The following is a 14,594-nucleotide window of genomic DNA, read 5'->3' as shown; positions in this document are numbered from 1 at the left end:
ATGACAGGCTATAGGTCTCGGCAATTTAAATCTTTATGTCATCTCTAGTTTTTTATTTATATGGAAGCAAAATTTTACCTATATTTATTTGAAAAAAAGGTAAAAACGATAATATTTTTTATTTTTTATTTTTTTAACGTATAAATAAAAAAATTCAAAATAGCTTTTTATTAAAAAAGAAAAAAATAACTCTAAACATTTTCACGTATTATATATTAAATGAATTAAATTTAATAAATATTTAGATAAAAATTATATTATATAACGATATTTTTAACAAAAATAATTATTTAATAGTTTTAATTTTTTCTAATGAAACAATCTATCTATTTGTCAAGTAATATGAAATAAATATAATTATTTTATATTTTATATGTTATAAATAAAAATAATAGTAATTCACGTAAAGAAATAAAATGCAAACCAATATTATATGGATATGTTCTAAAATCAAATACTTTACATGTATATCCGGATTTAGAGTTTATTTTATGTAAATCGAAATTATTAAACTCAATTTAGGGTCACTCCATGTAAATCGAATAAAATAAAGTTGATTTATTTTAGTATGCAATATATCGAATGTAACACCCTATCACACTAAACTTTACGCTTAAGTCGTAAAACGAAAGTGGTGTGGTATTACGACCTCTAAAATAAAATGAGTACGTATAATAGTAGAAGAATTATAATATGCTAGGAGCCTTGAAGAATAAGGGAAATAAAAATCGCGAAATAAAAGCGCAACGTTCAAGGAACGAGTTAACTTGCGTGCTAAGAAAAACCATATACTACTAAACATCAGATAACAAAAGTGGGAATAAAGTGCCAATGATACAAAATAACAAGCTCCTAACTTAGCCTGCGAAGTCAAGTCTGGTCGAAGAATATTTACACATATAAACATACATATCCAAAACCCAAAAGTACATATACACAATCCTGTCTTTCTATAAACCTCTAAGAGGATCAAAAAGAACAAGTTATGCGGAGAGAAAGCCAAGTACATATATATACATTATAGCATAACAAAATAACCCAGTAACCACTCCACTTCAAGAGTCCAAATGCCTAACAAAATGTCTCTCGACCTGCATCTGAAAAACAACAACATAATATAAAATGAAAACCGGAGATTCTCACTATAGCAGAGGAAATATTCCCTTTCCACTAGTTTTGGACTTTTGGATGCAAAGACGTAGAAATGTGGAAGAGGTTACTTTGTCTTATGCTACAAATAGCATGTTCTGTACTTTAATAACCTTGGTTTGTTTAACAATTTTAGAGCTTTTATAAATGTACTCGATATTTAATTAGATTCTTGCATTTTAAAAATATATAATTATGTTTTTATATAATACAAAATTATTCTACTCAAGTATTTCTAGTTAAATCTCTACAAAGGCCATTCAATAATTAAGTTTTAATAGTTTAAAAATTGTGATGAAATCCCTATACTAAACCATCTTGAGAAAAAAAGGATGATAGAGCTTAAAGTATTAAACAGGAGCCATAAAAGGTGATTTTCTAAAAATATTTAATCCTAACTTAACTTAACCTTAAAATTTAAGTTCCATACTGTCATTCCTCTATACCTCTAACTCCATCATGCATTTTCATCGACAAATAGACAGATAAAGGCAAACACAAGAAGGTTACAGTTATTACAGATAACAAACACACATTTAGCATGGCAAGTACAAATAGGCACACACAATTAAAGCACAAGCAAATAGTTCAAGTAATATGCATATGATACATGCCTGTCCTATGGCTGATGAGGCTCATATGCCGGTTATCCAACCAACCCGACAAGTCTTAATTGTCCTTAGACTGTCCCCCGACGTGCATCCCCAAGAGTCTATGCATAGATTTTTCTCAAATAGTCAATATTGCTCAATGGGGGTAATATTCCCGGGAATTTATATAGTGCCCGGTCACACTTACGTCGTAGAGTCAACAGAGTATCGAGTTTTCTACCTGGTACTAGGGGTGTAAGTTACCGAACCGGACCAAAATTTACCGCAAAACTGAACCGAAATTTACAACAACCTAAAAGAAAACCGAAAAAAACCGATTTTTTTGGTTTGTTCGATTTAAACCGATCGGTTTGGTTCAGTAAAAATCGAACCAAACCGCAATATTGGTTCAGAAACCTTTTTTTTACACATTTACCCTTTAACCTAATATGCAATCCTCTAACCCCCAATCCCTACTCACTCAGCGCAGCCACAACACAAGTCACAACCTCCATCTTTCATTCTTTCTCTTATATGCATGATTGCCTGAGACCCTGAGAGAATGAGAGCTTGAGAGAGCCAGAGAGCCAGAGAGCTAAGAGCGCCGTCGTCGAGTCGCCGTGAAGGACGTCGTCGATCTCCATCACGGGCGTTGCAGAGAGCTGTCTTCACGCCATCGTGTCACCATCGTCGATTTCCGTCTGAGCCGTTCTTCCGTCCAGCAGTCCTCGTCGCCGTCCAGCAGTTCTCGTTGCCGTCCAGCAGTCTCCGTTGCCGAGCCTTCTTCTGCAACTCACAATATCGTCTTCTGAGGTTGGTAACTCGATTTTTTCACAATTTGTTGCAAGTTATTATTAGATGTTCTTGTTGGTGGGTTGATTGAAAGTTTGTTGCTGTTGCTGTTCGTTGAATTGAAAATAAAAAATAAAAAATAAAAAAATTAAATAAAGTTTGTTGGTGGGCTGATTGAAAGTTTGTTGCTGTTGCTGTTCAGTGTTCACAATGTTCTTGTTCGTTGATTTTTTCACAATTTATTCTGAATATTAACTCATATAACTAAAATAAAAAAAATTTAGTGCTTACAGAGATAATTTACCTACTTTAGTCATTGTCTGGCCACTTGAATCCTAATTGAATTTTTCTCGTTGATTAATCTTTAGGATTGGTTTTGTCTCCCTGATCTTTGGTTTTTTCAAAATTTATTGCAAGTTATTAGATATTCTTGAGTACCTTTTTCTGTCTATGAAGATGAGGGATTTGGATACCTTTTTCTGTTTAAGTATCTTCGTAATTTAATTTTTGGTGTTCTTTTTTCTTTAAGTTATGGATTTGGGTTATTATAATTAGCCACAAATTTTTAAACATTGTCATGTCCTTATATCTGCATTATGTCATGCAGTATCCCATACTTAATAAATCAAGTTTAGGGGTAAAAATGAACATGAATAGTAGTACTCTTTAGTCTTTTCTAGACCAAAAGACCAATAATTACTTTGATGCAGGTTTGATAACACTAACACAGAAAGATTAAATAAAGAGTAGTTAATTTAGAAAATAAAGAGTACATGGCACATGGGTTTACTGTTTCTTTCACAATGGTTCTTTCACAATGAAGATTACTGTAGTACTTAATTTAGAACCATGGTTCTTTCACAATGAAGCTTAGAAATAGGTACATGGAACATGGGTTTACTGTTTCTTCATGCAATAATTTAGGCTGCATAAGTGCATATATATGTCTGCATATAATTAATATGTTTCACAAGTTTGAATGCTACAATTAATAATTTTTGGTGCTGTTGATGAGTTAAAATGCTAATTTTTCATTGTTATGTTTATATATATGCAGCCAACAAGCAATGAACAGCCCAATGAACCTACGCCTAACGTTGCGGGTGAAAATTTTGAGTCCGTGGTACGTTTAAGCATGGTGGCTGTTTAAGCATGGTGGCTGTTTGGTTTTTATTTGTTACAAAGTGACTGTTTCAGTTTAAAGTGTGTTTATTTTTGTTGTTTTGCTAGACATTTTTAGTTGTCTTTGTTTTATGTTTAATTAAGTTGAATTTGTATTGAATTTGGATGTGATATACTCTTGTTATTCTAGTTTATTGAAGGTTTTAAACTTTATTTTATGATAATTTTAATTCTGATCAATAGATGCAAAAAAACCAAAAAAACCGACCGAACCAAACCGCTGTTGGTTCGGTTCGGTTCGGTTGGTTTTCGGTCCAAAATTGAACCAAACAGAACCGATTACACCCCTACCTGGTACACGTGGTGGCAAGCCACGACACTTTATCCAGAGAATCTCGTATCTCAGATCATTCAAATTCATAAGCCATATAAATAATTCAATTATAATTCATCAACATCCACATCATTCTCAATCGCATCTCATTTATCATCATACATCAATCATATTCAATCTTTATCCTTCATTATCACACCTCTCATTCCGTCCATCAATAGTTCCAACTCAAAACATAATTCATTCTTTTCTAAATGAATCAAACTTAAAACATGCTCATTTTCTTAATAACTCTAAATCAAACCATACAACCTTTGAATCTAAATCTTTTTAAATAATCATATAAATAAAATCTCTAATTTTTATAAAATTTCGACAGCATCTCCTCTAAAACTCGGACTTTGCCACCCTTTTCGGGTCCAAACCTGCATTCTTTTCAATTTAACATACCCTTCCTCATCATCATAACAGTCACCACAATAAATCTACCTCAGATCAACAATTATACTCATACAATATTCAAATCCAACAATCAAAATTCAACTAAGAATCATAGTTCACTAATCCTAGGCTTCTAACACAAAATACCTCATTATCACAACAACCTCCACAATAGTTATACCTCAAATCAATAATTCACCAAATCATTAGTTAATCAACAAGCACCAAACCAACCATGTTCATCAACAATAACATTCAACCATAATTCTCTCCAAATTAACATAACAACATTCACCATCCAAAATTAATAACTAATTATCCAATAAACTTCAACCAAATATATTCTTCGACAAATTACTAAGCATTAAACATACACCTGCATTCCAACTTATCCTATGGTCATCTAGCCTAAGTTTTCACAGAACATTATATATTAAATGTAAAAAACCTAAACCATACCTTAGCCGATTTCCAAGTATTATTCCAAGACAATTTTTCTAAAAGAACACAGCCCTCAAAACCTCAACTAATCTGCTTCCTCCAAGTTCCAGTATTCACATTTTCAAGCTCCAATTATTTATTCACAACCTAATACACATTTATAACACATATATATCCAATTTAATACTCAAAGCTCAAATCCAATGAAATTAAAATAGAATTATCATATCCAGCTTCACATAAGCAAGAGTGAATGTTTTTCTCAAGCTAATTGGATCCTAAAACATCAAAAATCAAAGAAATTCAACATCCCTTCTCAAAACTCAAAAATTGGGGGAAATGAAGGCTGAGTGTAAAATAACAAGTTACCTATAAAATTGTTCTTCTAGAAACATAGAGCTCGGCGCGGTGGACGCGTGGCCACAAACGGTGCGGCGATCGGAGCTCGGACGAAGAAGTTACGGCGTTTTGAAATCACCGTAAGGGTTTCGGTGAATTTCTCTTCTCCTTCCCCTAATGCATCGCTGCTTTTGCTGTCTTTGAAAAGAAGAACGAGCTTTAAGCTCATTCAATAGGTTGGTCCGGTTGTGCCCACGGGCCCGATTTAGGCCCGGTTCAACCGGTGCAGCCCTTTCGGTCCAATCTTGGACCGTTTTCTTTGAAATTAGTATCAAAATTCTCGTTTCGATGAGCTCTATCCTAATTTAATATAATATTCGCATTTCTAATCTTCTTTATTAAAAAACTAATTTATTGATTAATTATCTACTAATTTAATCGGGGTTTACATCCTACCTACCTAACAAAGAATTTTGCCCTCAAAATTCAAATCTAGTTTCCTGAAAAGAGATGTGGATAGTCCTTTCACATATCTGATTCGATCTCCCAAGTATGTTCCTCGATACCAGCTCGACTCCAAGCTACTTTTATCAATGATACTTCCTTCCTGCATAATCATTTAATATTAGTATCATCAATTCTCACTGGAATTACTAGAAGTGTTAGATCTTCTCTTACTTGGATTGGTTCTGGTTCTAGAACATGACTTGCATCAGGAATATACTTTCGAAGCTGTGACACATAAAACACGTCGTGCAAATTTGAAAGATACGATGGTAAGGCAATTCTATAAGCCACTGGCCCAATTCTCTTCAGGATCTCAAATGGTCCAATATAACGGGGATTTAGTTTCTTAGTCTTAATAGCTCTTGCAACTCCAGTGGTTGGTGTAACTTTCAGAAAAACATGCTCCCCTTCCTCAAATTCCAAAGGCTTTTGCCTTTGATCAGTATAACTCTTCTGGCGGCTCTGGGCTATAAGCATTCGACTACGAATATTCTTTATCTGTTCAGTAGTTTCAGCTATCATCTCAGGCCCTAACAAACTTCTTTCTCCAGTTTTATACCAACATAGTGAAGATTGACATTTCCTGCCATACAGAGCCTCATATGAAGCTATTCCAATGCTCGCATGATAGCTATTGTTATAAGCAAACTCCACTAATGGCATATACCGATCCCAGCTTGCTGGCTAGTCCAAAACACAAGTCCTTAGCATATCCTCCAAGGTCTGAATTGTTCTTTCTGACTGACCATCTGTCTGAGGGTGATACGCAGTACTCAAGCTTAACTGAGTCCCAAATGCACATTGAAAAGCTCCCCAGAACCTTGATGTAAAACAAGGATCTCTGTCAGATATAATGGTAGATGGCACGCCGTGTAACCTGACAATCTCTTTAATATACATTCAAGCCAATTCTTCCATTGTGCAACTTATTCGAATAGGAAGAAAGTGAGCTGATTTTGTCAGTCGATCTACAACTACCCAAATAGCGTCAGAACCAGATCGGGTTCTAGGCAAACCTATCATGAAATCCATTGTGATACTCTCCCATTTCCATTGTGGAATCTCCAAAGGCTGAAGGGTCCCAGATGGTCTCTGATGCTCAATCTTAACCCTCTGACACGTTAAACATTTAGATACGTGCAATGCCACATCATTCTTCATACCTGACCACCAGAACATCACTTTCAGATCTTGGTACATTTTAGTGCTCCCTGGATGGATTGAAAACCCGCTCTTATGAGCTTCCTTCAAGATACTCTGTCGTAGGTCTCTAATATCTGGCACAATAATCCAGTTCTTGAACCTCCACAAACCATCCTGTCCTTCTGACACTCTCCACTGTTTTCCCTGTTCAACTGTTGGCAATACCTTACGTAACGCTTCACTATCTCGATGAGCTTTCAGAAGTTATGATTTAAAATCACTTAAAATCTGCAACTGACTCAAACACAAAATTCTAGATTCTTCTCTAATTCCCAAATCAAAACCTTGAAATACCTTTAGTAACTCTTCTTCTCGTAACATCATCCAAGCTGCATATAAGGACTTCCGACTCAAGGCGTCCGCCACAACGTTCGCTTTTCCTGGATGATAATTCAATTCAAAATCATAATCTTTCAGAAGTTCCATCCACCTTCTTTGATGCATATTCAACTCTTTCTGCTCAAAAAGATACTTCAAACTCTTATGATCTGAGAAAACATGAAACTTAACGCCATAGAGGTAGTGCCTCCAGATCTTTAAAGCAAACACAATAGCAGCAAGTTCCAAATCATGTGTCGGATAGTTCATTTCATGCGGCCTTAATTGCCGTGAGGCGTATGCTACAACATTCTGGTGCTGCATTAGAACGCACCCTAAACCTTTCAAAGATGCATCACAGTACACTTCAAACGATTCACTTGGTTTAGGTAATACCAATACAGGTGCAGTAGTAAACCTGTGCTTCAATGCTTGGAAACTCTTTTCACACTCCGGAGTCCAGACAAAAGGCGTATCCTTCCTAGTCAATTTGGTTAAAGGTAAGGCGAGCTGTGAAAATCCCTTAATAAATCTGCGATAATACCCCGCCAAACCTAGGAAACTCCTGATCTCTGTCACTAAAGTTAGTCACTCCCAATTCATCACTGCTTCCACCTTAGCAGGATCCACAGCTATTCCCTGCTTACTCACCATGTGACCGAGAAACTTTACCTCACTTTTCCAAAACTCGCATTTAGACAACTTAGCGTACAAATTTCTATCTCTCAGGATTTACGGCACAGTTCGCAAATGATTAGCATGCTCCTCTTCACTCTTAGAATAAACAAGAATATCATCAATGAAGACAATAACAAACTTGTCCAGGTACGGCCAGAAAATCCTGTTCATATAATCCATGAATACTGCTGGAGCATTAGTCAATCCAAATGACATCACCGTACACTCATAATGACCGTAACGTGTCCTGAAAGCAGTTTTCGAAATATCCTCATCTCTAACCCTTATCTGATGATACCCGGATCGCAGATCAATCTTAGAAAATACACCGGCACCTTGTAACTGATCCATTAGGTCGTCGATTCTAGGTAATAGATATTTGTTCTTCACAGTGATCTTATTCAATTGCCGATAATCAACATACAAGTGCATACTCCCGTCCTTCTTCTTTACCAGTAACATTGGCACTCCCCACGGAGAAACACTTGGTTGGATAAAATGCTTACCCAACAGATCTTCCAGCTGACCTTTGTTTAGCCATTTCTAAAGGTGACATCCTATAAAAGAATAATCGAAATCGAACCGGCTCCAGGCACCAACTCAATTGCAAATTCAACCTCCTGATTAGGTGGAAATTCATTAATATCATCTGGAAAACACATCTGGAAATTCACATACAACCGGCAAGTAGTTCAAGTAATATGCATATGATGCATGTCTGTCCTATGCCTGATCAGGCTCATCTGTCGATTATCCAGCCAACCCGACAAGTCTGAATTGTCCTTAGACTGTCCCCCGACGTGCATCTCCAAGAGTCTTTGCATAGCTTTTTCTCAAATAGTCAATATTGCTCAATGGGGGTAACATTCCCGGGAATTTATATAGTGCCCGGTCACACTTACGTCGTAGGGTCAACAGAGTATCGAATTTTCTACCTGGTACATGTGGTGGCAAGCCACGGCACTTTATCCAGGGAATCTCGTATCTCAGATAATTCAAATTCATAAGCCATATAAATAATTCAATTATAATTCATCAACATCCACATCATTCTCAATCGCATCTCATTCATCATCATACATCAATCATATTCAATCCTTATCCTTCATTATCACACCTCCCATTCCGTCCATCAATAGTTCCAATTCAAAACATAATTCATTCTTTTCTAAATGAATCAAACTTAAAACATGCTCATTTTCTTAATAACTCTAAATCAAACCATACAACCTTTGAATCTAAATCTTTTTAAATAATCATATAAACAAAATCTCTAATTTTTATAAAATTTCGGCAGCATCTCCTCTAAAACTCAGACTTTGCCACCCTTTTCGGGTCCAAACCTGCATTCTTTTCAATTTAACATACCCTTCCTCATCATCATAACAGTCACCATAATAAATCTACCTCAGATCAATAATTATACTCATACAATATTCAAATCCAACAACCAAAATTCAACTAAGGATCATAGTTCACTAATCCTAGGCTTCTAACACAAAATATCTCATTATCACAACAACTTCCACAATAGTTATACCTCAAATCAATAATTCACCAAATCATTAGTTAATCAACAAGCACCAAACCAACCATGTTCATCAACAATAACATTCAACCATAATTCTCTCCAAATTAACATAACAACATTCACCATCCAAAATTAATAACTAATTATCCAATAAACTTCAACCAAATATATTCATCGACAAATTACTAAGCATTAAACATACACATGCATTCCAACTTATCCTATGGTCATCTAGCCTAAGTTTTCACAAAACATTATATATTAAATGCAAGAAACCTAAACCATACCTTAGCCGATTCCCAAGTATTATTCCAAGACAAATTTTCTAAAAGAACACAACCCTCAAAACCTCAACTAATCCGCTTCCTCCAAGTTCCAGTATTCACAATTTCAAGCTCCAATTATTTATTCACAACCTAATACACATTTATAACACATATATATCCAATTCAATACTCAAAGCTCAAATCTAATGAAATTAAAATAGAATTATCATATCCTTACCTTACCCAAGCTTCACATAAGCAAGAGTGAACGTTTTTCTCAAGCTAATTGGATCCTAAAATATCAAAAATCAAAGAAATTCAACATCCCTTCTCAAAACTTGAAAATTGGGAGAAATGAAGGCTGAGTGTAAAATAACGAGTTACCTATGAAATTGTTCTAGTAGAAACATAGAGCTCAACGCGGTGGACGCGTGGCCGCAAACGGTGCGGTGATCGGAGCTCGGACGGAGAAGTTACGGCGTTTTAAAATCACTGTAAGGGTTTCGGTGAATTTCTCTTCTCGTTCCCCTAATGCGCCGCTGCTTCTGCTGTCTTTGAAAAGAAGAACAAGCTTTAAGCTCATTTAATGGGTTGGTCCGGTTGGGTCCACGGGCCCAATTTGGATCCGGTTCAACTGGTTCGGCCCGTTCGGTCCAATCTTGGACCATTTTCTTTGAAATTAGTGTCAAATTTCTTGTTTCGATGAGCTCTATCCTAATTTAATATAATATTCGCATTTCTAATCTTCTTTATTAAAAAACTAATTTATTGACTAATTATCTACTAATTCAACACTTATTCCATTAGCCATACGATAAGCATCAAAAGCTTGGGAAGTAAATTCACCAGCATTATCAAGACGAATTGCTTTGATTGGATTTTCTGAAAATTGTGCTTTTAATCGAATAAATTGAGCCAGTAATCTCGCAAACGCCAGGTTGTGAGAAGATAATAAGTACACATGTGACCATATCGAAGATGCGTCTATCAGGACCATAAAATATCTAAAAGATCCACATGGTGGATGAATAGGTTCACATATATCACCTTGAATCTTTTCTAGGAATTCAGGGGACTCAAATCCAATATTTACTGGTGATGGCCTTAAAATTAACTTCCCTTGAGAACATGCAGCACAACAAAATTCACTAGATTTAAGAATCTTCAGGTTCTTTAGTGAATGTCCATGGGAGTTTTCAATAATTCTCCTCATCATGGTTGTTCTCGGATGACCCAATTGGTCGTGCCAAATTATGAATTCATTTGGGCTAGTAAACTTTTAGTTTACAATGGAATGTGATTCAATTGCACTAATTTTGGTATAATATAACCCAGATGAAAGTGAGGGAAACTTTTCTAATATAACCTTTTTATTTGAATCATGAGTTGTAAATACATAAGAACTCATGATTTTCCTCATTCATAGTCTCAATATGATATCTATTTTGGCAAATATCTTTAAAGCTCAACAAGTTTCTTAGAGACTTGGTAGACAATAGAGCATTATTTATTATGAATTTTGTTCCTCCGGGAAACAAGATTATAGCTCTTCCGGAGCCTTCAATCATATTGCCTGAGCCAATATTAGTATTAACATATTCTTCTTTTGGCACAAGATGGGTAAAATATATATCACTTTTGAGAATGGTGTGCGAACTTGCACTATCCGCAAGGCATACATCTTCATTATATATTGACGTTAGGATTTTTGCCAGTAAAGAATGTCATAAAAACAGTCGCGTTGTAGATATAGTCTCTAAACCGACAAAAATCCCTTCGTACAAACGTTTTGGGTATCACAAGTAACAAACCCCTTTGAAATTGATAACCGAGTATTCAAACCTCGGGTCGTCTTCTCGAGGAATTGCAGGGAGGTATGTTTAAATGACAAGTAAAATGACAAGTAAAATAAATTAACAATAATAAAATCTCTTGGCAAGGTATGGAGAACTGGAGGTCCTATCCTAGTTATCCTTATCAATTGTGATGAGAATTAGATTCTTCCCCCACCTTATTAACCTCTAACTATGAAGGTAAGTTAAGCGGACAAATTAATTCCAATTTTCAATCAACAATGAGTTTGATAACTCAAGAGTTACCAATGTCTCAACCAAAGCCAAAAGAGAAAAATCCAAATTATTTATATAATAAAAAGGGGCAATCATAAGTCTAAAATACCTCAAAAAATATATTAAATAGAAAATCAATCTAAACATAGAGAGTCATAAACAAAATTGAGAAAAGAAATAAAAGAACATTGAACCTGGGATTGAGAGTCACTCTAAAACTAAGAGAAATCCTAAATCCTAATCCTAAGAGAGAGGAGAGAACCTCTCTCTCTAAAAACTACATCTACTCTTAAAATTGTGAATATGAGAGCCTCCTTCTGAATGGATGCAGTTCCCCACTTTATAGCCTCTAATCTGTGTTTTCTGGGCCGCAAACTGGGTCAAAAACAGTCCAGAATTCGCTGGTTTCGAATTCAACTGCGCTGATTTCCGTCACCGCGATGCGGCCGCATGCATCATGCGGTCGCATCGCCTAGCGTCAGGGGAACTATAGCATATTATATATCAAATCGAAGCTCCGGACGTTAGCTTTCCAACGCAACTGGAACCGCGTCATTTGGACCTATGTAGCTAAAGTTATAGCCGTTTGAGTGCGAAGAGGTCAGGCTGGACAGCTTAGCAATTTCTCCAACTTATTGTATTCCTTCCACTTTTGCATGCTTCCTTTCCATCCTCTAAGCCATTCCTGCCCTATAATCTCTGAAAGCACTTAACACACATATCAAGGCATCTAATGGTAATAAGAGAGGATTAATAATAAGCAATTATAAGATTAAAGAAGCATGTTTTCAATCATAGCACAAAATCAAGAAGGAAATATAAAACCATGCAAATATTATGAATAAGTGGGTAAAGAGTTGATAAAATCCACTCAATTGAGCACAAGATAAACCATAAAATAGTGGTTTATCAACCTCCCCACACTTAAACATTATTAAGGCTTGCTCTTCATCTAACAATCAACATAAATTTAATACACAGATACACATATCAAGAGGTCTTTTAAGGGTTGTAATGGAGTCAGGGTCAAGGTAGGATTGTATTTGGCCAAGTGGACTAAAATCTGAATCCTTAATTAACTTAAACTTTTCCCACCTAACTTAAACAATCCATGTAATCATAATACAACATCTAACCATCCATTAACCATGTTTTCCACATATTCATGCATTCTAATTTCAAGTACAACTCATATGCATTGCTTTCACTACTTACTTTGGGGCATTTTGTCCCCTTTTATTAATTGCTCTTTTTCTTTTCTTTTTCTCTCTCTTTTTCTTCTTTTTCTTCTTTTTTTTTTATATTATTTTTTTTCTTTTGTTTTTTTCAATGCATATGATTAATTTATTGAATGCATGAACATGTCCTATTTCTTTCACATTTTCATAAAGATATATAACACCCAATTCTTAAACCAAACATTTTCAAACCCACTTTTCCCCATACTTAAATCATAAGCATTCTCATTAGTCTAAGCTAACTAAGGATTCAAATTAAGGACATTATTATTTTCCGCTTAGAGTTAATGATGTGCTAAAGTAAGGAACAAAGGGGTATAATAGGCTCAAATTAGTTTGCAAAGGATAATGAAAGGTAAGGCCATATGGGTATGTAAGCTCAGTGAAACAAAGGCCTCAATCATGTAAGTGCATGCCTACATCAAATTATAGAAATATAGAATTAAGCAAGACAAAGATCACAATTTTAGAGAGAAAAATACACACTAAAAATAAAATATTGGTTGATAAAATACAACCAATTCAAATAGGCTCAAAGATTTCACAGGTTTTGTGTGTTCGAGCTCTAAACCATGTTCCAATATAATATTTCTTCAAACAAGTGTAATATTAAATTTTATTCAAATCAGTGAAATGCTCTAAAAGGTTTCTTGAAAAAGAAAATATTACTTCAACCAAGTGGTAAAATATGCAAAAAATCAAACAAATTGCAATCAAACATGCAAATGCAACAATGAACGATGAAAGTATGCAAATAAATGAAATAAAATAGAATGGAGGTGAAAGAAAATAAGAAAGGAAGAAGAAAGAAATAAGAAAAGAGAAGAAGAATAAGGATTAGGGAAGAAAAGATAAGAAAATTGGCTGATCTGGATATTCTGTGCGCCGCCTGTGACGCGGACGCGTGAGTGACGCGGTCGCGTGGTGCGTGATAAGGTCAGGTGACACGGACGCGTGGGTCACGCGATCGCGTGGCCTGTTTTGTGTGATTGGCACGAGTGCAGCCTCGTGGTCGCGCAACTCTCTGTTCGAAACTCGTTTTGCCAAAATTCTGGGTGACGCGATCGCGTGGGGCATGCGATCGCGTGAGTGGCCATCATAGGGATATGACGCGGACGCGTGGGGCACGCGTTCGCGTGGTGAGGCTTGGGCTACCAGCACGAGTCCAGCCCAACTCCAGCTCAACTTTCGGCCATACACCCTTTTTACGCCAATTTCAGGTCACGCGGCCGCGTGGGTCACGCGGTCGCGTGGGAGGCCTTTATTCCCATATGACGCGGTCGCGTCAGCAACGCGGTCGCGTGAGGGGATTTGTGCCATTGGCACGCCTCCAGCGCTGCTCCTGCGTAACTCTCTGTTCATATTAATATTGTCTCCCATCTCCTTGCGACGCGGACGCATCGCTGATGCGGTCGCGTCGCGTGCTCGCTTTTTTTTTTAATCTGAAAAGATGCAGAATGGAGTGTTAATATGAATGTGATGCAAAACTCCAGGTTTAATATAAAATAAAATAAAACTCAAAAACAAATAAAACTAAATAAAAATGAAAAAGAACGATCATACCATGGTGGGTTGT

The 14,594-nt window shown here is 35.9% G+C and overlaps 1 long non-coding RNA gene across 1 annotated transcript; it reads right to left on the bottom strand.

Annotated features, from left to right (window-relative positions):
- Positions 1,064-10,004, bottom strand: LOC110266210. Its single transcript, XR_002353246.1, has 3 exons — positions 9,950-10,004; positions 9,733-9,861; positions 1,064-1,097 (listed from the first exon to the last, which is right to left on the bottom strand). It is a non-coding gene; the product is annotated as an uncharacterized LOC110266210 (long non-coding RNA).

This window comes from Arachis ipaensis, chromosome B09, assembly GCF_000816755.2.
Source record: "Arachis ipaensis cultivar K30076 chromosome B09, Araip1.1, whole genome shotgun sequence".
Taxonomy (NCBI): domain Eukaryota; kingdom Viridiplantae; phylum Streptophyta; class Magnoliopsida; order Fabales; family Fabaceae; genus Arachis; species Arachis ipaensis.
This window is presented reverse-complemented; position numbering and strand designations above follow the sequence as displayed.